This window comes from Triturus cristatus, chromosome 12, assembly GCF_964204655.1.
Source record: "Triturus cristatus chromosome 12, aTriCri1.1, whole genome shotgun sequence".
Classification (NCBI taxonomy): Eukaryota; Metazoa; Chordata; class Amphibia; order Caudata; family Salamandridae; genus Triturus; species Triturus cristatus.
In genome coordinates this window covers 490,560,189-490,586,536 of record NC_140595.1, presented here as the reverse complement: position 1 = coordinate 490,586,536, position 26,348 = coordinate 490,560,189, and the positions used below count along the sequence as shown (strand labels likewise).

The window sequence follows — 26,348 nt, the reverse complement described above, 5'->3', positions numbered from 1 at the left end:
TGGCCATCGGAGACAAAAGAGCCCAAATGTAGCCCAAAATCACCCAGATGTAGCCCAAATATAGCCCAATGACAGAAGTGTGCAAAACACTTATTATTTTGTGTTTTTGCAGTGTCATATAGTGCAGACTTGTCAGGTATTGGAGTGCTTTACATGAGCTTTGGTCACATCATACAAGAACAAATTCATTTTGGTTGTAGACATGGGGAGATTAAGTGATTTGACCAGAATCACAGAATGTCGAGCTGAAGCAGAAACTCCAACCTGGTCCCCAGTTGCAAAGTCTGCAGTTCTGGAAGTAACACCACATCCTCTCCCCAAAGTGCAACATTTAATCAAGTGGTCAACTGGATAAAAAAACATAAAGATAACAAATAATTTAAAAGAGCTTTGTCGCTATTTGAAAACTCAGAAAATATGTCCTTATTTTAGTCTTTTAGAGCACTAACCATAATTTTGATGCCGATAAGACCCTCTCATATACGTAATTTCTAAAGGAAATGCTCTAGGTATTACAGTTTTGATTACATCAAGATGACGTCAGGCGTTCCACACTTTTGTAATAAATATAGAATGTTAGCAATCTAGTTGTTCATTAGGATACTGTTGAGAGGCAGAGGCCAGGGGCACGGACTCTGATAATTGAAGGCAGGTAGGAGGGTGCAAAGGCAACAATTTATACACACTGAGCAGGCAGGAAGGGCCGTGGCAGCACAACAGACTATGGAGGGCAGTGGAAAGGGGGGCAGGGCCAACAAACCAACAATACAGGACTTGCAAGAGAGGCTGTGGCAATGTAATAGACCATTGTGGGCAGAAGGAAGAGGCAATGGTAGTACAACCATACATGCCAACAGACCCGATTCAGCCAGGAAACGTCCAATGTTTTTAAGCTCAAATGGGCTTTATTTGATCTGTCTCCTGTCTACAATCTCCTCTTTTTCAATGTAACTCAAAGGGGAAAATCAATACCCCAGTTTTTTTTCAAAATCTCCCTCTTACCAAGTTCAAAATGTTCGCAAGTATGGTACATTGGATCATGGAAGGAAATGGGGTAGGGACATGGACTTGGATAACAGAGGACAGGAGGGACATGGAGAGGTGCACCAAACTGACCCTGCAGGGCAGGCATCAGGGTTTGCAGCAGCACAATACACCACACAGGGCATGCGGGACGGGAGTGCAGCACAACAATCCATAGAAAGCAAGAGGGAGGGGACAGGACCATGCACATGGACAACGGAGAACAGAGGGGCAAGAGGCAATGGTAGCTAGCTGACCATAATGGACAGACAGGAGAGAAAGCTGCAGCATAACAGACCATAAAGGGCAGGAGGGACGGATCAGGGGCATTACAATGGAACAGACAAGCCAGGAGGGAGGGAGTATGGGTCTGCACATGTAAACAGAGGGCTGGGGGCAAGGGGGCAGGGCAGGAGCAGCAAGATAACCATGGAGGTCAGGCAGGATGGACACTAGAAGCAAGACACACCATGAAGAGCAACAGTGAGACTGTGATGGCATACACACAGACCATGGAGGGAAGGTGGGAGGGGGTCAGGGGCAGCTAACTGACCACATAGGGAAGGTGGGAGGGGCCATGGCAGCACAATGGCTATGATGGGCAAGAAGGAGTGTGCAGGGGCATGCACAAAGGACGATAGAGGATAGAAGGGAGGGTCAGGACCTGTGCACAGACAAAGTTCAGGGGAAGGGGCCTCACAACAGACCGCATGGGGCAGGCAGGAGGAGCAGTTGCAGCACAACAGACCAGGGAGGGCAGAAGGGTGTGGCAGTACAATGGACCATGTGGACAGGAGGAAGAGGATAGGGGCATGGCATGTGGACAGGCAGGGTGGAGGTGGCAGGGACAGGTTACAGTCATCTGACAATGCTAGGCAGGTGGGAGGGCAGTGGCAGCTCAACAGAACACTCAGAGTAGATAGGAGTGGCAGGTCCATGGAACATGGTGGGCAAAAAGGATGGAGCAGGGGCATGCACAAAGACATCGGAGGGCAGGGGGAAGGAGAATAGGGGCAGCAAGCCAAGCACAGAGTTTAAGCATGAGGTCAATGATGGGACATAGAATTGGGCAATGGAGGGCAGGAGGAGTGGAGTGGTACATCATACTAAATTGAGGGCAGTGGCAGCACATCAGACCATGCATGGCAGGAGGGAGGAGGCTAGTCCATGGATTCACACAACAGAGGATAGGGAGGAGGGGGATGGGGCAGCAAGCAACTGTTCAGAGAAGGTGGGTATTAGGAACTTTATTGTTTTTAAAACGTGTGTCTGTGCGAACTACTTAAAATATGAACAAGTATGCAGCATAATCTCACTTTTATTCAGGAAGAAGAGGACGTTTGTGACTGTGACTCCGGGCTCACTTGGCAGAAACACCCCCTGACCCTCCACCCCCTATCGCAAAATGCAATGCCCGTGAAAAGGGTAGGTGAACACAGTGTTACATAGAACATAGTCCTGAGAGCACGATTGAAAATGAAAACTAGATGTAGTGTATGGTATAAACTATGCACCAAAAATTGTGATGCAAGATGAACCGGGCCTGAAATATAATATGCAATACATTGTGCGCAATGACAGATTCATTGGAGAGCGCAAGATAGCACAGGCACTAGCGCGTGCTATGCGATATGCGCCTTGGAGTGTAATATGCACAGGGCAGTGTTGTGTAACCTAACTAGTCTCTAAAGTTGTAATTTAAAATATGTGCTGGGGAGTGTAACGTTGCATATGCACTGTGACAAAGATATGGATCCCAGATTGTAATATGTATGGCATAGCACTGTGCGTTATAACATAGGCATCGAGGAAGGCACGTTAGATGGGGCAATATAACCCGTGCGAAGACAAGTGTGGCATGACATATTCACAGGGTGGTGTTACAGTGCACATGGACTAGAGAGTGTCATAGCATATGCACTAGCTAGTGGAATACAACACAGAGGTGTGTGGCACTCAGCAGGCAATGGTGGGTGTAACACAGCATTGGGCTCTGCCAGGAGCGCGCTGTGACTCTCAAGTGATGTTCGTCCCCTTTCCAGAGAGTAAAATAAAAAGTATTACACATCCGGCAGTGGATGTGTGCTTTATTAATCGTGAGGGGGGTTTCTTGCATAGTTTTGGTCGAATTTTTGTCGAATCCCCTTTGAATGGCTTGGTGTGCATGTGTATTAAATGTGCCCGTCAATAGCTACCCATGTTTGTATAAATAAACGACAAGGGTGTCTACCGGGATTAGGCACGGTAGGGTATCAGACATGTCAGAGCTTCACTAGTGGTGTAAATACATTCCACGTGGATTCATTGTATGCATAGTCGCCTTTTAATGAATATCACGCAAATCGTCATGGTGATAGGTACGTACGGTTTGTCCAGCATGTCCTAAGTGTGTCTATAAATATATATTTTTTAAAAATAATAAAAAAACAGTGGCCGGCCCTGGGGATTGGGGTAAAAAAAAATAATTAGGAGACAGGCCCTGGGGGATGGGGTCATCAGGGCCAATAAATTAGAATAAGAAGGGGAACCACACAGCCCCCCTTCTTACAGAATTAAAATAAATAAAAGACTGGCATCGTGCCGAAGGCGACGCCCCCTCCTTGCTGCACTCTGCAAACGCGCCCCCTGGAGAGTTGTAAGTTGAGGAATTAATTCCTCTTTAATACTGAGGGTCCCTGAGGGCCAACTAGCCCAACAGGCATCTCCAGTATGCGCCAGGGAGCTGCGCTGAAGACAGGTGTTCTGAGGCCAAGCCCCTTTTTACACCTCTCTGCAACGCAGCTCTGTGGCGCTTACTGGAGGTACCTAGTGGTCTAGTGACCCTAGGGACCCTTAGGATTCAAGGGGACTTAATCTCTCAACTTAGAACAGCCACAGGGCGAGTTTACACAGTGGTGAAGGGAGGGGACGGGGCCTGAGTTAACGTGTGCAAAAACACCCTGTGGCCTGTTTTAAGAGGTAGTTTTAACCCCCCTGCCCTATTATATACTAGGGGCTTACAGAGGAGGTCATGCTAATCACAGGGGGACCCCAACGCATTATGTTCCCTAGTTTATGTAAGTGTCTTCACTGTATTCTAAGTGTCTTTTAACACAGCACTGGCTCTAGGACTGGTTAGTCAGACTCAGTTACCACCAGTATCCGTCTGAAAAAGTTGAGGGTACAGGATGATTTTGCAACAAGGCTTCTTTCTGCTCTTCTTTTTTTTCTTTCTGCACGTTATCCTTCTTCCTGCACTTTTCTTCGTCTTTGAGGACTTCTGTTGCTTCTTTCTGCACTTCTTTTTTTTCTTTCTGTGCATCTTTTCTTCTTTCTTCACATGTCCTATCTCTGTAGACATAGTTAGAAATTAGCATTTAAAAAACCTTTGAAATTCACAGAAAAAAACATAGGTTTCAGGCCCGTTATAGTTAGTTCAGCTAACTATAACTCGCGCACCCGCAATGCACTGCTGATGACGTCACATATTACATCACTCATGACATGGTCAGTGACATCACTCATGACATCTCAAATGACATCACTGATGACATCACTCATGACATCATCCTTGTGATAGAGTGGCAGACCTCCTCTCACCCTAATATAACCTTTGATACACACATTCAAAAATAGAGACTACAATTTTCAAAACAATGGACATACCAATACCAGTTACAACAACCTCTTCAGTAATTCTAAGATCCACATACACATCCACTCATTCACCAACAGTCCTATACAGTCACTCATACATGTACTCACTCATCATATGTACTCGTACACCTATACATCCTGTTACACAATGCCACTCATCCATAGAGTTACTCACACACATAGTCACTCATGCTAATAAAGAATCAAACATACATTTACTTGCATATACAGTTATACACACACCACCACACTTACTTCTACGGAAACTTACACATACTTAGTCTTTTAAACAATCACTTAAAGAAACACATACTTATTCATACAGGAACTCTTTCAATCTCTCACTCTCACATATACTCACTTATATACACCAATAGTCACATATACTAGTTTAAAACATATGTAGTTACTCATAAAGACACTATTGAGACAGTCATTCACTCACTAACACACTCATCCACCCATACAGTCCTGCACACATGCTGTCTTCAACACATACAGTGAGTCACTCATTCATGCAACTATGCACTACGTAATACCCCCCCACCGAACCATGCAGACACTCAGACTGATACTCAAAAAACCAACTAATAACCTATATAGACACCCATGTAGCTACTCACCAACCCATGCAACCACTTATACACAAAGTGAGAGACTGATACAGATATTTACATATTAAACATTACTCACTAAGCCATGTATTCACTATGATGCACTTAATCAGTCAGTTACACAATCAATTTTTCAAAAACAAATCATCCATTTAGACACTTATATACCCATTTATTCTTCCATCGACCTTGAGATATACATATATAAAACATATTTAAGTTTCAGAAAAACACACATTCACTGGATGATGCAATCAGTGATGTCATTTGAGATGTCATCAGTGATGTCACGAGTGATGTCACTGACCATGTCATGAGTGATGTAATATGTGACGTCATCAGCAGTGCATTGCGGGCGCGCGAGTTATAGTTAGCTGAACTAACTATAACGGGGGAATTTCAATGGTTTTGTACAAGTGAAAAGTCCAGCTAACTATAACACCCCTGAAACCTATGGTTTTTTCAGTGAATTTCTGAGGTTTTTTAAATGCTAATTCCTAACTATAACGTGCCTGGAACCTTTCTGTGAATATATATCTATATATATACATATATATATATATATATAGATATATTCACTGAAAAAACCATAGGTATCACACACGTTATAGCAGGAATTATCATTTACAAAACCTTGCAAATTCACTTAAAAAACCATAGGTTTCACACTCGTAAAAAACCAATGAAATTCCACGTTATAGTTAGATCAGGTAACTATAACTTGCGCGCCCACAATAAACAGCTGATGACGTCACATAGTACATCACTCATGACATGGTCAGTGACATCACTCATGACATCAATGATGACATCTGAAATTACACATTGTGGATTGCGGTCGCGCAAGTTATAGTTACCTGATCTAACTATAACGTGGAATTTCATTGTTTTTTTACGAGTGAAATGTACAGCTAACTATAACATGTGTGAAACCTATGGTTTTTTAAGTGAATTTGCATGGTTTTGTAAATGATAATTCCTAACTATAACGTGTGTGAAACCTATGGTTTTTTCAGTGAATTTGTACGGTTTTTTAAATGCTAAGTTATGTATTTATTTTTTATTTTTTTTTCTGGTTTTTCACTATGCGCACACCCTGCGCGCACCGTGCGCGACCGCCAGTAGATAATGTATGTATGTATGTATATATATATATATATATATATATGTATATATTTTTTAAAAAAATTATTTTTTTATTCTCGAACTCCAGTTGTACCCTTCGGCAAGAAGCACTCCAACGCCAACACTGAGCTTCAAGCCCTTTAATAGGTATGAATGCCGTCAGCCTGCTGATGTCTTTCACAGCCGCCACCTCATTATTGCTGACGCGTTTCGAAGTTAGAAACCTTCTTTTTCTAGGCTGATAGTGACGGAAAAACAAGCGCAGTCTGGTCACTGCCTCTCCTAAATGCACGTAATTGTGCGCCCCCTGGTGGGCTTCTCTGCATGAGGCTGCGCAAAGTGTTTATGGGAGTTGAAGTGCCGGCAGACAGTGTGGTCCAAAATGCTTGCAATCTCCTGCTGATACTATTATTGACCCACAAATGAGCCTCAGTAGGCGGGCACATCCGCAATCCTGTGTTGGTGCCCCACAAGCGGGGCCAGAAAATTCCAGCCCCCGTGGTCCCCTAAATTCGCAGAGTGGTGCACTCTCGGCAGCAGGGCCGCCGCCAATATCTTCACGCTCCAGTTGTACCCTTCGGCAGAAGAACTCCAACGCCAACACTGTGCTTCAAGCCCTTTAATAGGTATGGATGCCGTCAGCCGTGACGGACCGTGACCATACCAAATAAAAGCTAACAGCTTCACACTGTAGTTAGAGTGCTTCTGTAGTAGGGGATCTCTGTGTATAGTCATAATCTAGTGAATAGTCTTGCCCATGTGCGTGGACCCCGGAGCAATAAAAAATAATCTCTAAAGGTGACAAATCATGCAACCTGCATACACCTTTAAGAGAGAATTTAATTTAAAGACAGATAATGCAGCCTATACCCACAGGCTACACTGTCCAGAACTTCAACTAGAATTCCACCAACATCCACAAACAGCACTGCCTGTCCAGCTTTTCTCCACATAGGACAAAACCCTGCCTCTACCAGCAAAAGCCTCTGGAATGATAGAGAGGAAGGAGTGGACAGACAAGCCCCATAGGCTGCCATTATGTGGCTTAGAACAGGATACTGTGCCTTTAAGAAAACTTTCCAGATTTCCAGAACTTTCCCCAGTATCCCAGAATGCCCAGCAGGTCCCTTTTACTTTCAGTTCTTTTTTCCGGCTCCTGCTAGCAGGACCCTGGAGCATTGAGCTCTCCCCTTTTGAAGGGTTTATTGTAGTTTTTTGTCAATTTTTGTCACTTTTTCAAGTGCTTAGTGGCTGGTACTGTCAACATGCCTGGCTTGTTCGACAAGTGCCCGGAATGTGGTAGAAAGAAGGCTAAAACTGATCCACACGAGGTGTGTATAGGTTGCCTTCCCCAGTCCCACGTGCCTGAAGGCTGTGATATCTGCCACTCGTTCTCTGCCAGGACCCTGAGGGACAGAATGAAAATCAGGCTTCAAATCCTGGAGGAGAGAAGGCTGAAGGCACCAGGTGGGTCTGGAGGGGCTGATTTGGCCCATACTGAGGCCTCTGGGGGGCTCCCCAGGGGCAGGAAGACCAGTAAGCGTTCCCACTCCCCGTCGACGTCGACGGCGGCGTCGAGGAGGATGACCACCATCTGTTCGCCGTCTCCCCAGGGCTCTGGGGAGAAGCGGCGTCGGCGATCGACGTCGAGGGACCTGAATAGGCCGCCGTCGACTATATCGGCGTCTTCGGCGACGCCGCCGTCTACGGCGCCTTCCAGCGGTCGGCGTCGAGATCGGACCCGGCGTCGGGGGGAGATCGCCGTTCGCCGTCGGTGAAGAGGAGACGGTTGACGTCGCCGTCGAAGAGAAGATCGGCGTCGAGACGCTCGAGGTCAAGAAGATCGCCGCCGAGGCACAGATCGCCGTCGAGGCACAGATCGCCGTCGAGGCGCAGATCGCCGTCGAGGCGCAGGCGCAGGTCGCCGTCGAGGCGCAGGTCGCCGTCGAGGCGCAGGTCGCCGTCGAGGAAGAGAGAGTCATCGGGATCGGTGTACTCTGTGGTGTATACGCCTCCGCGGATGCCTACGCCACTGCCTCCTCCACCTCCGACTCCGCCAACACCACCGCCGCCACCTCCACCACCACCACCGCCTCCACCACCGCCTCCACATCCGCGGCCACTGCCTCCACCGCCCCCACCTCGGTCGTTGCCACGCACTCCATTGGGACTGCCGGCGGTTCCCCCGCGGTCGGTCTCCCTTCCGAGGTACCCGACTCCGCCGCAGGGGACGCCGAAGCCACGACGCCCGCGGTCGCCGGGACCGGCTAGACCGGCGGGCAGACCGAAGCCGAAGAGGTCGCGCTCCCGCTCTCTCAGGAGGAGAAGATCACGGAGCCATGGACGGTCATCGTCGGACTCAGGACGACGCCGTAGGAGGCACAGGTCCAGGTCGCACACGCGATCCTCGACCAGAGATTTTTCCCCGACGCTGTCGGACTCGCCGGGGACTAGGGTGTCTCCGGTGGACGATTTGGTCTCTTTCCAAGAGGTGCTGTTGAGAGGGGCAGCGAAGTTGGGTATCACGGTGACGGTTCCAACACCCACGACGTCCGTGATATTCGAGACACTTCATAAGAAACATCTGTCTCGCCCTCTACTGCCCCTTGTACCAGGACTGGTGGAACCCGCGTTGGAGCTGTTCCTCACTCCCGCGGTGACGAAGGCCGCCCCCTCCAGGCTCATGAAAAAGTATAGGGCCCCGGAGTCGGACCCTACCTTTTTGAGGGTGGACCCGAAGCCGGATTCGGTCATCGTGACGGCGGCAAGAAAACAACATGCGACCGCCCCTTCATCTACGGTTCCGTCTGACTAAGAGAGCCGCTGGCTGGATTCTGCGGGCAGGAAGGTGTGTGGGACCGCCGCCACCACCATGAAGGCAGCGAGTGCAGGGGCTTTGTTGGGCCGTTACGACCGGGCCCTGTGGGAGTCCCTGCAGCAGTATGCGGACCTGCTGCCCCGGGACAGGAAGGAGGACTTCTTGGAAACAGTGCGCGAAGGCATGCTAGTTTCTAATCAGGTGATCGGCGCGGCGGCGGATGTTTCCTTGTTGGCCGCCTACTGTCATGGCGTCCACCAGAGGCGGCATTCGTGGCTGCGCCTGACGTCCCTCAAACCAGAGGCGCAGCACAGAGTGGCCAACCTGCCCTTTTCGGGGGAAACCCTGTTCGGGAAACATGCGGATGATGAGATGGCCCGCATGAAGGCGGAGGCGGAAACCCTGACGGCCGTCGGGTTGGAGAAGGCCGAGAAGAAGCGCCCGTTCCAGCGGCGGTTCGGGTCTTCGGGCAGAGGGCGTGGGCAGGGTTCGGGACAGCAGCAGCACCAACAGCAGCAGTTCCGGAAGCCCTTCCAGAAGCGCCAGAGGGGTAGAGGAGGCCAGCAAGGGCCCGGCCGGGTCTCGGCCCTGAGCGGCTACTTCCCCCTCAACCGTTACCCACTCCAGTGGGGGGAAGCATTCAACTTTTTCCGGCAGAGTGGAGAAAAATTACTCAGCACAAGTGGGTGCTGAATATTGTTTGCAATGGATACAGTCTTCGGTTTATCAGCCCGCCTCAGCGATTCCGCCGGTCAGCTCTCGGTTCCAGCTGAGAGAGCTCCAGGCGGAGGCAGACATCTTGTTGAGAAAGAAGGCGGTAGAAGAGGTACCTCTGTCTCAAATGGGAAGAGGTCTGTACTCTCGGTTCTTCCTCGTTCGCAAGAAGGACAAGAACGAGTTCAGGCCCATTCTGGATTTGCGACAGGCAAACAAATTCGCAGAGAGAAGTTTCGCATGCTATCGTTGCACCAGATTTACCCTCAGCTGCAACGGGGAGACTGGCTCTGTGCCATAGATCTACAGGATGCGTACTTCCATGTGCCCATAGCACGGAAGCACAGGAAGTTCCTACGATTCCAAGTCGGCGCCAATCACTATCAATACACAGTACTGCCATTCGGGCTGAAGTCTGCGCCCAGGACCTTCTCGAAGTGCATGGCGGTGGTGGCGGCACATCTGCGAAGGAACAAGGTGTCTGTCTACCCGTATCTGGACGATTGGCTGATCAAGACTTCATCCTTCTCGGAAGCGCAAGATCACTTCCGATGGACGTGCGCTCTCTTGCACAAGCTGGGGTTACACGTCAACATGTCCAAATCGGTCCCGACTCCGGTCCAGTGCATACAGTACCTGGGAGCCTCCATCGATACGCGGTCAGCAAGCGTGTCTCCTTCGGAGGAGAAACGGTTATCACTCCTTCGGAAGGCTCAGGACCTCAGGACTGCTCCATCGACGATAGTGAGGAAGGTGTCTTCTCTACTGGGATCGATGGCCTCCTGTATCTTCCTCACGCCTCACGCACGGCTACACATGAGACCACTGCAGGAGTGCTTGGAGGATCAGTGGGATCAGAGGACAGGCTCTTGGGACGACAAGATACGACTGTCGCTGCATGCTCTTCAGTCTCTGAAGTGGTGGTGTTCGGCGGAAAACCTCCTCAAGGGGGTTCCCTTCCACAAGGACATTCCCACGACGAGTGTCGTGACGGATGCGTCTCTCCAGGGCTGGGGAGCGCATTCCGGGGACTTGCAGATTCAAGGAAAGTGGTCTGCTTTGGAATCGACGTACCACATCAATTTCCTGGAACTCAGATCTGTCTTCCTGGCACTGAAGGCCTTCCTTCCGTCCTTCCAGACCAACTCGCTGCTGATACAGACGGACAATACAACCACGATGTATTACCTCAACAAGCAGGGGGGGTCGAGATCGCGCACTCTGTCGCTGGAGGCGCAGGCGATCTGGCACTGGCTTCTGGCCCGAGGACTGACGATTACGGCCACGCATCTGCCAGGGGTGCAGAATGCTCAGGCGGACGCCTTGAGCAGGCTGATTCAGGAAAACCACGAATGGGTCATAAACGACGAAGTACTAGGAGAAGTCTTCGCAAGGTGGGGGACTCCAGACGTAGATCTGTTCGCCACCGCCGAAAACAGCAAATGCCGAGACTTCGCATCCAGGTACTACCAGCGGGGGACGCTGGGGAATGCGCTATGGATCGATTGGTCGAACAGCTTTCTGTACGCTTTTCCACCCATTCCCCTGATTCCGGCAGTGCTCATCAATCTGTCCCAGTCCAGGGCGCGGATGATCCTGATCGCCCCGGAGTGGCCCAGGCAGTGGTGGTTCACGGACCTACTTCACCGGTCTCTCCTTCCTCACATGCGGTTGCCGTGCAGGCCGGACCTTCTCACGAAGTTCGGGGGGCGGATGGTGCACCCCAACCTCTCGTCTTTGAGTTTGGCGGCATGGCTCCTGAAATAGTGCAATATGGCCATCTGAATCTACCAGACGATTGTATGGACATACTGAAGGAGTCCAAACGACCTTCCACTAGGACATCCTATGCTTACAAGTGGAAGAGGTTCTGTATCTGGTGTAAGTCCAAGAACTTTGATCCGACGACATGTAAGGAAGATGTCATCCTTCCGTACCTGTTACATCTGGCGCAGTCTGGCCTTAATTTCCATTCTATTAAGGTTCATCTGGCTGCTTTGACTGCTTACAGGAAATGCCCTTCACAGACTTCCTTCTTTCAGATCCCTGTGGTCAAGGATTTTTTGGAAGGCTTGAAGAAAGTGTTTCCTCCCGTCAGACTTCCCTCGCCTTCCTGGGACTTGAATGTGGTGCTGTCCAGACTGATGAAGGAGCCTTTTGAACCCATTCACAAGGCTTCATTGCAGCACCTATCCTGGAAGGCGGCGTTCCTAGTGGCCATTACATCGGCCCGCAGGGTGAGTGAACTTCAGGCATTATGTTGTCAAGAACCTTATACTGTATTTCATGCTGCTAAGGTTGTGATGCGTACTCACCCTAAATTTCTTCCTAAGGTTATCTCTGATTTTCATGTCAACCAGACCATAACTTTACCTACGTTCTTTCAGAATCCCTCTTCGCCAGCGGAAAGGTCTCTCCATTCCCTGGATGTTCGGAGGGTGTTGAAATTTTATCTGGATAAGACCAAGGATATTCGTAGGTCTGACCAATTGTTTGTTAATTATGGATCAGCCAGGACTGGTCTTGCGACCTCTAAGCAGTCCATTTCTCGTGGATTGTGTCCTGCATACAATTGTGTTATCAAAAGGCTAATAAGACCTTAGGGGGTAAACCTAAGGCTCATTCCACCAGGGGCAAAGCTGCCACGACGGCTTTGCTGCGTAATGTTCCTATTGCGGAAATCTGCAAGGCGGCCACTTGGAAGTCGGTCCATACCTTTGCTGCGCATTACTGTCTGGACTCGGATGCCAGGGCAGATGCTCAGGTTGGGCAGGCTTCGCTGCGAAATTTGTTCGCACAGTAGTGGTTTTGTCTTGTTTGTTCTCCACCGCTGTTGTTGTGTGGGGATGGGCTTGCCATTCTATTCACTAGATTATGACTATACACAGAGATCCCCTACTTCAGAAGGAGTAGTTTCTTTTCTGTAATTCCAGTTCTGTAGTAGGGGTATCTCTGTTATAGTCTTAAGTGCCCGCCCTCCTCCCCGGTGGAGAGATAATTATTCATATGAAGAATGCTACAGGTCTGGCGTGCTACGCCTTCAAAAAGAACTGAAAGTAAGAGACCTGCTGGGCATTCTGGGATACTGGGGAAAGTTCTGGAAATCTGGAAAGTTTTCTTAAAGGCACAGTATCCTGTTCTAAGCCACATAATGGAAGCCTATGGGGCTTGTCTGTCCACTCCTTCCTCTCTATCATTCCAGAGGCTTTTGCTGGTAGAGGCAGGGTTTTGTCCTATGTGGAGAAAAGCTGGACAGGCAGTGCTGTTTGTGGATGTTGGTGGAATTCTAGTTGAAGTTCTGGACAGTGTAGCCTGTGGGTATAGGCTGCATTATCTGTCTTTAAATTAAATTCTCTCTTAAAGGTGTATGCAGGTCTGCATGATTTGTCACCTTTAGAGATTATTTTTTATTGCTCCGGGGTCCACGCACATGGGCGGGACTATTCACTAGATTAGGACTATAACAGAGATACCCCTACTACAGAACTGGAGTTACAGAAAAGAAACTACTCCTTAACGATGGGCAACCGGGGAGCATGACCTATATATATCAGACTTGAAGAGACTGACTTTATAAGGCAAGCAAGCTATAATAGGCAGTGCTCATTGCAGCCCATCGCATGGGAACCCCCATTATGCTGAAGTACTACTAAGCCCCACACTTAAGTTGTTTTATACAATGGACTCAGAAAGCGACTGAGAGAGGCTGGTGCATGGTTGACTGCATGTTAAGTGGTGGGTTGCTGTTGGGAACTCCTGTGGACCCTAACACCGCACAGAGAGCCAAAGCAGTACATCTCTCCACCCACTAGTGCAGCACTGAGAATGTGGGACCAAACTGACACACAATGTGGCCTAACAATAAACCCATCTCCATTCTAAATTCCACGAGAGCAATGAAGACTTTACACCCACCATGGGGATGGATGCCTATAGGGCTTTGGGATATATAGTGCAGGTGTGGGAGCAGAGATTGGGACATTCAAGCAGGTAAAGGAGGATTTGGGTTGTCGTTAAATGAAAGCATGTGATTCCTGCAGGCTAGGCACTGGGTGCTACAACCATGAATGAAAAAAGGGGCTACAAGCACTCTGTCAGAGAAATTATAACAACGAGGCCCAAGCTATATCATGCATCTGTTGACTTGCAAACAGCCTGCAAAAAAACCGCTTCCATTTCAAAAGGCATGGGAGAGGAGATTCGGGATAACCCTAGATGCAAGCCAGTTGGAGGGAATCTTAATCGGAGCAAATTATGTTGCTGGTCATGGGGGAAGTGGGAAGGTGTGAGAGGTTGGGGAGGGGTGAAGCTTTATAAAAATATCTTATAACATTGCCATTATAAGTGGGAGTGGTGGGACATCCAGGGGTGTAGGTTGTGCTAGGAGACTATAGTAAGGTGGGTACCCTTATGTTGGTCCTGTAGTTTTGCCAGTGTCTAGTCCCCTTTTATAGGAGGTACTCTGTGGAATTGAAGAGGCCATACTTTTACAGTTAGCGGAATGCGATCTGATCAGACTTCTGGTTTGGCTCTCTGATTCAATCTACCCCCTCCACACTGGAAAAAGGAAAGTCCGATTACAAATGCTATTAGCAGCTGAGCTAACTATCCTCACCGGTTGAGGGGTTTTCCTGCTTCCCGGGGAACATGTGTTGATAGAAATCTTAGATCGTACAAATGGAAAGATGGTCAGGACTGCACAGTGAACATAAATTGACTCCAGAAAGCTTTAGAGCATCCTTTAAACTACCTAAACAAAGATTTCAAAGAACTGTCCCAAGGCACCTCTGAGTGCTCCGCGCTTCAACAGATACTAATTTGAATCTTTATTACAAGGCAAAAGGGGAGGTGGTCTCTTTCTAAGCGAATGGGTTCATGCTATCCGCTTCAAGAAGGTGGAAACATAATGGGAATATTTTATGTTCTTCGTTAGTACAGAGCGGGACCCAAAAGAGGAAAGCTGAAGTTTACATTTTTTTTAAAAGGCTGTGTGTGAGGGAGAGGGAATGTTGTGTATGTCTGAAACCTGCACTTGTCTGTATGTGGTAAAAAAACAAGAAAATACATAAATTAAAACAGATGTAAACTAATGAAAATTCCTGGCCTTGGGCCATCCTCCTCCCCTTACTAAGCTGGCAGTATTCTTTCATGTTAATATATTTTTCTAGCCTCCCCCACTTTGCCTTCAGTCGCCTCTTCCACAGTGAGTGTGTTATAGATACCCGCTGCAGAGGTTTGTCATCTGCCACAGTCTGTAGTACTCCATGGGAGTCGGGAAAAGTAGCGTTCTATGACTTTAATTACCATTCCACTGCTTGCGTTTAGTCAATTCCACAATGTCCCACATAATCCGCCAATCCCCAATGTTCTCTATGTCTCATGTCTGTGGAGAGGCAGACTAGGCACTGACTGATCGTCCACTAGGGTGACCACCTTGCTTGGAGGCACATTTGGGGCTAAGGCTGTTAAAATTCAGGACAAAACGTCTCCCTGGGGAGGTTGCCCCGCTGAAAGAAAGTAATGGTCAAAAAGGTCGGAGGGGGAAGAATAGGAATCTGCGCTTTCCAAAACGGAAGCTAAAAAGATTGCGATTTCCTACGGTGCTTGAGGAGCCAAATATTTTAAACCTGCCTCAAAGTGTGAAGGATACTAAGTTTCTAGCTTTTGATGACTGCCAAAACCTGGGGTGCTTAGACATAAATCCAACCAACCCTTCCCCCATTGTAGATGACTCCTGTTGGAAGGAATTGGTTTACCTTTTCTTTTGAGCCATTCAGTGAGCCAGCTACCCAACTCCACTGTGCCATATCCACATCCCCTATGGGTTTGATGGAACTTTAAGCCTCGGGTCCTTTGATGTTGATCTCTCTTCCTCAGAGTGCTATTCACTAATATGTTGATATCTTTTGGATTTAAGGCACCCTTAGTGTTTGGAAACCTACTGCCGCCTTCCTGATATTTAATCCTACTATATTCAGATTGGAAGTCCAGAGGGTCCACAAATGGGAACACATCTATCCCTTTTTTCCTAAAGTGATCGCAGTTTGCCAATACTAGCATTGCAGTTATCCCTGAACTGAATGTAACTCTGGTATTTGGGGTACTGCTACCAAGATCTAGGTAGAACAGCTCGATGTCTTTATTTGTGACTAATCTTAAGACATCTATTTCTGCTAATAAGTGCAGCAGAGAGCTTCTGTTAACCAGGGCTAAATCGGTATCGAACAGGGAGGAAAAGGTCAGCGTTTCGGTTGTTTGCTCAAATCTGTGTCTAACATCTGTCTTAGTACTTAATGCAGAAACCAGCCCAGTGCACGGTTGGAAATCCCCTCCGAAAACCTCCCTTTCCCGGGATCAAACCGTACCGGGAGAGTACCCGGGCCCGGAGGGAAGGAAGGGGCATTATCCTTGGGCTGTCCTATGTTTGATACAGCAGCATGAGTTTGTACTATTAAGCTCCCTGAGTTATTGTCTTTCCTAGTTCCTAGGTGCACCACATCCGGGTCAATATGAATTTTAAAGCTCTCCCATACACTTTTTGCTCCCCCACATTAGATTTTAAGGTCCCGCTATCTTCCTGCCCTTGTGCCTCCAATTCCTTCCAATAGGGGTCATCTGCAATGGGGGAAGGGGTGGTTGGATTTATGTCTAAGCACCCCAGGTTTTGGGCTTCATCAAAAGCTAGAAACTTAGTATCCTTCACACTTTGAGGCAGGTTTAAAATATTTGGCTCCGCAAGCACCGTAGGAAATCGCAATCTTTTTAGCTTCTGTTTTGGAATGCGCCGATTCCTATTCTTCCCCCTCCGACATTTTTGACCATTACTTTCTTTCAGCGGGGCAACCTCCCCAGGGAGAATAGCCTCTAAGCTGTCAGTGTGCTGATTAATGTGGGGACAGTTGGACAGTGATTGTGATTCAGTAGTACGTGATACGTTTGTCTTCCCTTTTATAAAAATGGGGTACACCTGTAATTGGTTCAAAGGCGCAATTACATTTGTGTTCTCTGAGACTAGTAAACGTAAGATCCCCATTGCATTGTTTTTCAGGGACGGTGCATATCGGGGGACTACCTCTGGTCGGAGGATGATTGAAATCCCCCCCACCCCCATCTCCCTGAGCCTCAGTCAGAATCCCATGCTAGACACCTCTAAGTGCATCTGGCATGCCTGAGATTTTACTTCTATGCCCTTTCCAAGCTTACTCGTACTGAAATGAACAGGATTGAGCTTCTGGACCCCTTTTAGGATTGGCGAGAGGACATCCAATATATGATTAGAGTTCATGGTGGTTTTCGCCAACAAAGATAGAATTGACAAAAGAATCCTCTCTAAACCATAACATATCCCGAGATACCCCCTCCCCACCAATCTATTATCTGCTATATTTAATTCTTGCAAAACTTCATGAACACCTTTATCTTGCAACGCATCTGGCGCCTCCAGATTAGACAGATCTATAGAGTGCACACAAGACACACTGGAGGGGGTGCTACTGTACAGGATTGGTATCCGGGGACAACTAGTGTCAATAACTGCTGGGAGTCTCTGCTACAGCTCCCTGGAAACTTGCATTTTCAAATCTGGATGCCAAGACTTTGGTTTTCCAACGGGATGGCAATATCCGGCAAGGTATAGTCCTTCAAGTCTCCAAATTTGAGGCTACAGTGTGGCTTTTGCTGAATCATTTTGGGGGAGAGATGACCACTATTACTCAAAGGATTAGTTTTAACTTCAGAGGATACCGGCTCTGCCGGCAAGGACTGCCCCCTCCCAGGGGATTTTATTTCAGATTGAGCCTCGCCATTTCCCACAGGCGTGCCCATCTCCATCTCAATATCTTCCACCACTACTGGGAAAGCACTTCTACCGTCGACCTGGGTTTGTGGAGAAATCGCGGTTGCCTCACCAGTGTTCTAATGGAAAACTTGGGGGTAGTGGAATTGCCAGCTCAAGTGAAGTAGTGTGAGCACCCACCTAGTTTTCACGAACTGTACCGGAAGACGGAGGGTCTCCCAGGGTCTTATCACTTACCTCTGTCCTCCTTAGTGAACTCCTCACACCCTATTTGAACATCGACATCACTGAAGGATAGGGTTTCAGGAGTGAGAGGTGATCGAGTATTCCTTCGCCTGATGGTTTTTAGCAACTTAAGAGGACTACTATGACCAAAGGGTGACTGGCTTTCCCCGGATGAGACCCTAAAGAACCCGCAGGGGATCCAGAGGAAGAGGAAGCAGTAAAGCGTCCTGAGCGCAAGCACCTGGAGGGCATCTGTTTTTCTCTTAACAGAAATCCGGGTAGAATGCAGGGAGTCGTAGCGAAATCTTCCAGGAACACCAAGTGGCACCAAAGAGTAGTCCTGGGCTAGTCCTGGATTAAGGTGTCCTTAACACCTCAGAGGAAGATGCCAAGCAGATGCCAAGCAGAGCGGAGTAAGGCTGGCTGAGGTGGCGCTTTTTATGCTACTGCAGGTACTCTATTGCGCCACACAAGCATCGTCGTCTTAGTTACAAAAATGCCACAAAGTCCCGTGACTGGAATAGGGATATCACAATCCGGGGAAAAGATGGAGCAGGTGAGGCCGAGTGGTAACGAGCAAGGCGAGAGGTAATGAGCAAGGTGAGAGGGGCTCAACAGGCAGGCGCAGGCGGACGCATGACTAACCTCCACGACTGCCTTGGGCACGCTCTCTACAGCTGTCCAACGACAACCGCAATGCGACCACACACTCGTACCTGTAGGTGAGACCAGGCAAGCCTCCTCTGGCCGCAAGCTCGTGCTGAAATCACCGATAATTTTACTTCACCCACAAGTGTCTATTATACTCCTGGACCTTTGGGGTGGGGAGGGGGCAAACTGAAGAACAACAAAGTCCGGGCGAAACTGATGGCAGATTAAAACTTACTGCGGCTCTACTGGTCCACGGCTCCTCCAACTCCTGTGATCCCCGTGACCCCTCCACCTCCTCCTGCTGTGCTGCTACGTTGTGCTGCTATGTTGTGCTGTGGACTTTTCCCGAAGAATCGGGGAGTAGAGGCTCAGCTGCCTGTGCTCCGACTGCCGGACCCTCCACTATCAAGGGCTGCAGTTTACAAACCCGGGACTTGTAAGCCGGATCGGGTCGGAACCTGGAGTGCGAGACTTATCAACACAGCTCCTTCGCGGTTTCGCTGCTCCTCCTCCTCCACATACGTCCTTCAGCGTCAGCTTCTCTCTCCTCCTGCACTAGATACAGTTTGATTGTATGCTACTTATAAAAAATACATTTTTTTTTTTTTTTTTATAAATCTTTTTATTAACATTGTCACTTCCAACCTTTACTGCATTACCATCTCTTCCTTCACAACGTACAAAAAATACATATTTTGAAGAAAATAGTTATTCTAAAACTTTAATTCTTTTTGCACATATGAAATCTATCTTATACTTTGGTTAATTGTAATACAATTTTAATATAAAGACTTGCATATTTACAGTGCTTTCTCTTGTAGGCCGGGACTTTGTAGCACTATGAATACACATTGCTACTCCTAGGAACACTGAAATTATGCTATTTTGCGTCTCTGGCATTTGCTGCATAATTAGGAGTTTGCCGCTTTTGCCACATACGCCATCATCTACAGCATAACCTACAGATTTTAACAAAAATGTTTCTTGCACATAGTAAAAGTTGGAAAAAAATGCAGCAATGTGTTGCTGCGCAGTGGAAGGCCCCTCACAAAAACTGACTGGTCAGTCATCTTTCTGTTGCTTATTGCTGTATTTGGGTGTAAACTGGTTCTAATGAGGTAAAAAGTTTGTGCAGATAATGTTTACATGTGTAAAAATGACAATCATGAAAAAACTATCCTAAAATTTGCATCATTATGCTGCATAATTTGCCTTTTCTTGCTGCATAACTTAGTAAGCTGTGCCACATAATTATTTTTTTCCTCCATGTGTAGCATTATTTTATTCGCTTTTTATTTACTTTTTTCTCTCGATACAAGTTGACAGAAAATTATATTTGCATAATGTTTAGAATAACAATGGCTGGTCTATGCTCTTTTGGAACAGGAGAAGGGGCATGTAATACACAACAGCCATCTCCAGTGCAGTATGTAGAGAGTAAGCCCCTCCGATTAACAGGGGGTCTACATTCCACAGGCCAATCCCTGAGTAAATATTAATAGATAAGTCAGTGATTTGTATGGAAAGCATAGGGGGTGCATAGAAATAAGACTATTTTCCATATAGAGAGTCGTTCCTTTTGAAAGATATCTTGCAGATGAATAATGGGAACTTCAAGACTGATGCAAGCAGTCCATAGTCGATGACCCAATCTAGGCATCTACCTCTGAAATCACCGGCACTGCTAACAGCACAATTTAATGAGCTGTGCTCAACGAAGATTTACGGTGGGCACAGTTACCAATCAAATGTGATATGCACTGTACAGTCCATCTACGACTAAAGCATAGTTTTTTTAACTAGCAGGTGTGCATAATCTTTGGAAGAGTTAATTTTGCTCGACAACTGCTTTGGCTAGGACAAATTAACGTCGGATTTGATTTTAAGCGGCATACTTGTGGGTGTGCATATGTTTGTGTGTACCTCTTTGACATGTTCTTTTGGTCAAGTTGTTCTCTCGTTAATTATCAATATTTAGTAGTATTTCTGAAATGTGGCCCACATTAAGGGATCACAAGGAGGCCACTTTACCACTACCACTGCAGAAATGATAAAAACGAGCTCCATCTTCCTAAAGGCATAGTTCAGTGATACAGTAACACTGCCCCCATAGACAATCAAAGATAAGTGATAACCCTGTTCTGTTAATAATACAAATCGGACAAGAGAAGACAAGCCTAGCTATATTAAAATGCAGAGGCCCTATTTTTACACATTACCATTGTTAGAAGGCGACCTCAGAGGGGCCCGGAAGGGGCCCTGACTGTCCTGAGACCCACCCTCGAAGTATCGTAGCCGGGCACTGGCGGGAGACTCCTCAGGGGAGAAATCTTGTATCCAGGATCGTACACTCGGCACTACACGACAAAGAGACACCACACCGAGAGTTCTTAAGACTAAATCTTTATCAGATCGGAGTTGTAGGATCTTTATGACCAGCAAGGCAAATATATACAAGTGGAGCGCGGGCTCACAAAGTCTTGGAGGGGGGGTAGGAGGTAGCGGGACAGTCTTTTGGGGATATGGATCAGATGCAGGAGCGTACCCGGCGCGCAGCTCACAATCCTCAAGCTGGGGGATACGCTTGTCGTCGTGGAGTCCGGCGGGACCAAGAGAATCTGTGGGAGCCGCGAGTCACTCAGCAGGGCTCAGGTACAAGTTCGGAGGTCTTACGATCTTCAGGGAGCCGCGAGTCACTCAGCAGGGCTCAGGGGTTTTCCAAGGCGAATCTGCCGGACAGTCCCAGAGCACCCCTTGTTATAGGGCGACTCCTCTTTGATGTCCGGAGTCTGTGCAGGCAGGGGTCTTGTCACCTGGGGGTCGCTTGTTGGGGTTTCCTGCCATTGTCCTTTGATCCTTTCAGGGCCGGGTCGGGAGGAGTCCCAGACACCCAGCAGGCGTGGAGCCAGCCCTCGGGGAGGCCGGCAGGTCGATCGAAACCCACCTTCCCAGGGAAGCGCAGAGGTGTGATGGAAACTGCTCCTCCCTTTCTCACCCCAAGGGGAGCGCGATGTCCTCCAGCCGGAGTGGCGCCTCTAGGCCAGGGTCGCGCTGGGGCCGGGCGGCCATCTTGGTGCATGAAGTGGGCACGCGGGCCCGGTGTGGCCGAAAGGAGGGAGGCCATGGACGGGGAAGTCTGGGTCGGGTGTGTGTGTTCTGGTGGGAAGGATCGGCTAGGCCGTGGGCTCGGGGGCTGGTGTGAGGTGCAGGGGTCAGGTCTGGCTATGTTACGAGGGCCGGGTCTAACAACCATAGTGTACAGTGGCTGGTTAAAATAATGTTAATGATAGCAATAAGACGAGAGAAGACCAGCTGAGCTAATTACAATGTAAAACACCCTATTTTTTCAGATTACCACACTGTACAGTGGCTGGTTAAAATAATTACCTAAAAAGGGGGTTTCTCGCACATTTCAGTGGCGCGACCACATATTCTTTAAATAGCCACGATTCGACAGTGCAGTCACCCACTTCCACCATTTTTAACATCACATAAAGTGATACGGCTAACAATTGAATCAGACCCACAAGATGACCAACACAGCAGACTTCAGATGAGCCCTCTAAAGCTCCACCGACCTACATTCAATGCATATCGTTATTTTGGGTCACTCACATGTAAATGTTCTACTGATGTGAAAGCGATGGGATTGCAAATGGAAATAGATATTCTTAGTTTAAGATGTTACACAAACGTGAGCACACAAATTCGTGGAGAACTACATAACTTTGTACCTTTCAGCTATTAGCCAGAATACCTTTCTATGGCTACTTTTAGTAGCCAGAGAAAACAGAAAAGTATTATGGCAAATACAGTTCAATTGCTCATGTACACTACTGCTTAAATGATCAGTACGAAACAGCATTTTTGCAGGATCCAAACTTCTTTTTCAAGGTAAGAAAGTCTGCTTCTTTATGTCTGTCGGCTTGCATCAAGCACCTTTAAAGTGTCGCCTCTGTAATTATATTTACAACATGGGTGGGCTTGGAAGTCTCAGTGGAAGGGCTGTAGAAAGTGTTGGTCAGATTCTCTTTCTGCTCTCGCAGAAATGGAGGGATAGAAGAGGCTTTAATGTGCAGAATCCTGGTGTCCATCACTTCGCAGTCAATCTGCATCATCACTTCATAATCCTGTCCGTTAATCACGTTTCCATTAATATTCATAGCTGGTAACACTATTGACATCTTTGGTTGCATCGTCTTATTATGGTTAGTGGCTGGTAACAGTAGGTGATCCCTCCGAAAGGGCACCACATAAAACATATCCCCTCTCCGGCGCAGAGCTTCTAGGAAGTCTTGATAGCTTCTTGGTGATGCATAATAAATGTCCAACTCACTCCCAGGGTTTTTCACGCTGACATCCGAGTATTGCATGGTTAAAAGCTGAGACTCCTCGTTACTCTATTCCTGAGTTTTCTGAACGCGCGTTTTTTGTTGGTGATATGACATTCTCCTTGACTTTGTCTGTTCAGCTTCGTGTCTATGGACCCAGCCTCGAAGTTCTTGTGTTAACCTGCGGGACTCCGTTCTATTAACCTGTGGCTGTCAAGTGTGCGGCTGAGGAGAAATATAGAGAAGTGCTTCTTCTTTTAACACCATTAAAGCTTTGCCATTAGAGAAAGAACGTTCATATTCAGACCCAATATTTGCAGGTACTTTTTCAGCTTTTTTCTGTTCCTCTCAAGGAGAAAAGCCCAGAAGGTGTCTATTGTGATGCATAGGATCTCCTCTGCCAAGATATGTGCTGGGGTCCTTCTCAAACACTCAGCGGGCTGAAATTCAACATTACAAATGCCACAGCAAGCATCAGACAGAAACCTCTTTGTTTTGGAGCAGTCACTTTAAAGCGCATGTTCTCAGACTCCATGACCTCCAAAAGTTTCTGTAGGGATCCGTTTTCCTTCTTGAGTTTTTCATTTTCGGCAAGGGCAGCTTTCAACCTGCACTCCATGGCCTGCATGTATTCCTTCTTCTTCCTGCGAGACTGGAAGGCCGACTCCCGGTTCTTGATCATTCTCTCTTGTCTTCTTATGAGGCTGGCATCAGTACAGGCACTCCGCACTGCATTTTGTATAATGGGCGAAACTGTTGGCGCTTTGCCAGTTGTTGCAGCATTGCCTGTAGGTGCTAGCACATTCAAACCGTGGCTGGGATCCTCTGCGCGGCCCATAGCAGTGGCAAGGACAGCTGGTGCAGTCAAGACTCCAGGAGCGTGAAGTTGTACCACAGCAGAAGAGGCAAGGAGAATGGGCTGGGTTCTAGCGGATGCCGTCTGGAAACTAACAATTTGCTGATGCCTTGGGAGGAGTGTTGTAAGTGGTTGAAGGTTCATACTCTTTGCTGCAATTCCAGAGAATTTGTGAGTAACACACTTTGCAGGAACTAGTATAGACTTCAACTGAACTGTTGGTTTTGGGACCACTGGTGCCAGTTTCCTTTGTTTCACATGAGAATTTCCTACAAATGTTGGTATTTTTCTTGAGGCTCTTTCTTCTTTCAATGGCAGTTCTTGAGTGAGACAGGGTTTGGGATGTTCCACGTACAACGAGAGGGGGGACATCTGGGAAGTGGAAGACAAGTCGAACTCTTCAGGCACATTCTGAGTGGTGGAAGCAGAGTCCATAGGCAGAGGTGAAGGGATGGAGTAGCTGGAGGACACTGGTGACAGGGGCTCTGGTTTCAGATTCGAAGCTGTACTGTAGGTGTACACCTCATCCCATGGGAAGGAGCTCCAGGATATGAAATCCAAATTTATATCCAGACTGTCCAAGTTGTGTTCCGACACAGGTGAGTCCCTTTCTAGTGGCATTATGAAATGTTCCCCAGAATATTCCTGTTTTCCATCTTGTAACAGGTCACCTGCATCAACAAGATCACTTAGCTCATCAAAAAAGAGTGGAATCCCAGTCCACCTCTCCGGGAACTGAGAATATTGCCTTCTGTTGTAAACAGTCGCCGTGGCCAGTACACGCGTCAGAAACGTCTTTCATCCTACAGCTGAATCGGCAGTGTACGCCACTCCAATTGCTGTAAGAGTTACTGGCAGCTGTGCCACATAATTTGCACCTCCCCTACCGCATATTTCCAGTGGCTGACTATTCCCGACTGCACCAACTAGTATTCAATTCCGTGTCTCATACACACAAATGGAACCAACTGAGCTTTTCATAACCTACAAAGACTGCATTTTCATTCAAGTTGTGTGCCTTAAATTCAATATGCGATCACCTTAAAGTGAATGTTGAACAAAATAGTTGCACAATATTTTGTTCTTTTTACCTGGTCTCTGACTCCGTACCCATTGCGCTCAGGATCGTAATTGCCGTACTTTTTTTAAATGTAATTCATCCGTCTCATAGAAGAGATTCTGCTCAAGGGCCCAGGAACAGAAAAGCAGGAACCGCACTGCAGAACTCTTGCAGGGCAACAGCTTCAGATAGCCCTGTTGGCCTGTCTCCTCTGAGTGCTTGGCTGCTCTTTACTGCTCTGCCAAGTACCACGCATTAGAAGTTAGACTAACTCATTTTAGTGTGGTGGTCTGCATCATCGCACTAAATGCATTGTACTGTGAGGGAGAAGCTGGGAGTGACCACGACAGTCAAAGGAGCAGCATTAATAGCAGCGCGGCAAGTGCTGCGAGACTCATGCTGGCTTCAGTTGGGTCACTGAGTGTCAATAAAATTAATAAATTGACAGGTGCAGATCCGGGAAGAGTGGTACCTCAGTCACTTTTTGACTAAGTTTTTCTCGACTTTTGTCGGCTTCTTTTTTGAGTCTTCAATTCCGAAGGTGCACGAGGGATGCCCAGTTTCAAGGCCTGCGGTTCCTGTCAATGCATGATGTCGGTGACTGATCCGCACCGCGTGTGTCTTTTTTGCCTGGAGCTCAACCACAACCCCAAGTATTGCTCCAACTGCCTGTCGATGGCTCCATAGGCATTGCGGGAGCTGTCCTGAAAGCTGCTTGAGCACCGGCAGTCGGCTCGGCGCTGTTCGAGATTCCGGTTGAGAGGGACGTCGAGGTACTGGTCGCGGAGCCACCACCATTCTGGTTCCAAATCTTCGAAGTCTTCGCACTCGGGGTCGGGTAAGTTGAAGAAGTCGAAGACGCATCGTCACTCTTTGACTTCTCCTAGTCGGTCGGCTGACTCAGTTTCCCCTCCCTTTTTGGGCCCCAAAGTGACTCCCACCCAGCTTTTGATGTTCTACGAGGTGAAGCATGCAATCTTTGGGCGGAACCAACCCCTCCCCCCCGCGCGCCTTCCTGCCCCGCGGACTCGGTCGGGGGGCCTAGGTCTCCACTGACGGTAGTTCCGGCCCCGGCACCGCAGACCCCCTTGGATCCAGGCCTGGATCGGCGCCGGTTAACCTCGTTATGCCTCCACCGGCACCGCTCCCAATGGCACCACTACCGATGCCATTCGGCCCCCCCGGCTGGCGTCGACCCCGGCCTCCATACCGACGTGGTCACGGAGCCAGATCAGCGTCGTCCGACACCGAATCCTGCGCCGAGTGGGATTTTTGTGCCCCTGTTCACTCCTGGGGGTCCCTTTTCAAACACAATGGCACCCAGAGGATGAGGAGGAGGACTGGGAGGGGTCAGGTGACTCTCGGACTGACCAGTTGGACAGTGAACAGGACTGAAGAGAGGAACTGGGGGATGCCAGTGGTTTGGACACCTCCCCTGACCTTGGCATGTTGTCTCCTCCTACCGAGGCTAAGGATGAGGGAGCGTCATACGCAGTGGTG

General features: G+C 48.1%; 1 protein-coding gene and 1 pseudogene across 1 annotated transcript in view; one reads left to right on the top strand and one right to left on the bottom strand.

Moving 5' to 3' along the window:
* Positions 1 to 26,348, top strand: part of GARRE1 (granule associated Rac and RHOG effector 1) — a 690,207-nt gene that overhangs the window by 379,319 nt on the left and 284,540 nt on the right. The gene's annotated exons all lie outside the window — the stretch shown is intronic.
* On the bottom strand, positions 22,543 to 24,590 carry LOC146776147 (cyclic AMP-dependent transcription factor ATF-6 alpha pseudogene; annotated as a pseudogene).